General features: G+C 49.3%; 1 protein-coding gene across 4 annotated transcripts in view; it reads left to right on the top strand.

The window, feature by feature from the left end:
- Dst (dystonin) overlaps nt 1-2381 on the top strand; it is a 482621-nt gene that overhangs the window by 126780 nt on the left and 353460 nt on the right. The gene's annotated exons all lie outside the window — the stretch shown is intronic.

The following is a 2381-nucleotide window of genomic DNA, read 5'->3' as shown; positions in this document are numbered from 1 at the left end:
GATCCACCTGTTTCCAGCCTCCCAAGAGCTGAGATGACAGGCGCACGCCACCATGCCCAGTCTCAGTTGCCGTCTCAGCGCGCCCCAGGAGCAGGCCCATGGATTGAACCCCCGGCCCCTGGGCCTGCTTGCAGGCACTTTGATCCACTGAGCTATTTGGCCAGCCTTGTAGTCTCATCATGTTAAAATCTGAGATTACAGTATATTCCTTCCCTGTCTGTCAGGGCCAATGTGAGAGAATGCTGACGAGATGTAAGAAAGGATGTTTTGTGACATCCATTATTCAAATGCCCTTTTAAATGAATAATACTGATGTTTTTCTTAACCTTTGGGATAGTTTAAGTTGGGGTTTTCATTCTTTTTTTTTTTAAAATGAGTTTCTTTCTGTGTATGTGTGTGTGGCCTGCTCAGCCCACCAGGGGGCGGGGCTGGCTGGCATGTGGTGCCAGGGGATTGAACCGCGGGCCCTGTGCTTTGCTTAGCTTAGTTTAGCTTGTTCTAAGTAGGTGTTTTAGACCACTGAGCCATCTCACCAGTCCGGGGTTTTCATTCTTAAAGAACCTGTTAAAAGCACATGGCTTGTTAGTGATGCTATTTTATTTAATTAATTTTTATTTATTTGGTATGGGGTCTTGCTACTAGCTTGGACTTGTCGTGAACCTCCTGTCTCAGCCTCCCAGTGCTGGGATTACAGGCATGCTCCTCTATGCCTGGTTTCAGTGGCCAGCACAGCATGCAGTACTGGGGATCGAACCCTGGTCCTTGTACTTACCAGGCAGATGCTTAGACCACTGAGCTATCTCTCCAGCCTTGTAATGCTATTGTAAAATAAGGACTTCTGAATTTAGAACTGAATAGTCAAAGCATAGTCAGACTTAGGATTTAGGCAAGCTTGGATTTTAATTCTTCTGCTACCAACTAGTTACGCTTACTTGAACAATTCACATAATTTTTCTCAACCACAGCTTATCGTAGGGCCTTCCCTCTGGTGACAAAAAAGCAGCGAGGGTGAGGGGTTTCCAAACTCCCTGCACCTGGGGACACGCTCTCTATATGGGCTAGCACAGTGACGGCCAGCTGCTGTTCCTAACATCATGTTTTCTCATTTAGGCCTGTCAGGAGACCCTACAGAGTGGGAATAGTTTTTCATTTTGAGAACTCTGTTGAGAGATGAGGAGCAGCATCTGAGGTCATAGGGCTAGAATCTGAATTCAGATTCCAGACACCAAGCTCTTTCCTGCTATGCTTTGCTGGTCCCCAGTGGAATACACCATTATTATTAGTGTATCGACCCAGTGGTCCCATTCCAAGAGTGCTTGGGGCAGAAGCATTTTATACACCGCTTCTGTTCATTTGATGGGTCCTTTAAATGTATAGTAAAAAAAAAAAAAAAAAAAAATCAGTAAATGTACACGACCATATTTGTAAAATAGAGCTCGTGGGGAGCAGTCTCTGATGAAAACTCAGACTTACTCCCTCAAAATGACTGCTCAGCCAGAGGAAGATGGGATAGCGAGAACTATGTCTTTTTCTGCATGGTCTGTAGATGGAGTAACTCTTGGAGACCTAGCCGCGAACCCTTTCAGTTCAAGGCGTTCCAGAGAAACTTGTTTGTTTCTTCATGAACCAGTGTGCACGGGAACGTCTGCCGAGTTGAGTCCGTGCGCAGACTCCAGGTATTTTAGAGGAGGGATCAAACGCAGACTGTAAACCAGTGGTCAGAAGAGCAAACAGATGCGTTCTTGCTTTATCTTGAGAAATAAATAAAAGCAGGCCAATTGGAGTTAAGTGTACCAAGTGAAGTATTTTTTTCAAGAGCATACAATTTTTGCTCATCCTCAGCTAAGAATTAAGGAAACATGGTCCAGGTTTCACGACACCCATCAGCAAAACAGAAGGGAAAAAAACAAAGTGTTGGTCCTGTGAAAGCAGGGGAGCAATATTGGGACAAGAGGTGTGGTTGACATGCATCAGGATGGCCAGCAACGAGCTGGTTTACTGGGATGATAATAATAGCAGTAGAATAGCTGACGCTGAAGCGGCGGCCTTGCCCACTCAGTGCGCTGTACGGCACACTGGATGACCACCGCTGCATCTGAAGCAAGGCCGCGGCCCGGCCTCGGGGTGTTCCATTGAACAGCTGCCCCACGCAGCGCAGAGGAGGGGAGGGGAGGGCGCCCTGTGACCCCGCTACTGCGGACAAGGACGCGTGGGGTTGAGGGGACCCTGCCTTCGTTCCGAGGGGCCGGCACCCAGGCCTGGTGCTGAGCAAGGAGGGAGGAGCCGCGGGCGCGGCGAGCACGGGACCCTGCGGAGCGCGGTGCAGAAGGCTGCTGGAGCGCGGACCGCGGAGGCGGCGCTGCGGCCCCGGCGCCCGGTGC

The sequence above is a fragment of the Octodon degus genome, unplaced genomic scaffold (genome assembly GCF_000260255.1).
Source record: "Octodon degus isolate 3935 unplaced genomic scaffold, OctDeg1.0 scaffold00001, whole genome shotgun sequence".
In the NCBI taxonomy this organism is placed as follows: domain Eukaryota; kingdom Metazoa; phylum Chordata; class Mammalia; order Rodentia; family Octodontidae; genus Octodon; species Octodon degus.
The sequence above is the reverse complement of the archived record's forward strand: the minus strand, read 5'-3'. Positions and strand labels throughout refer to the sequence as shown.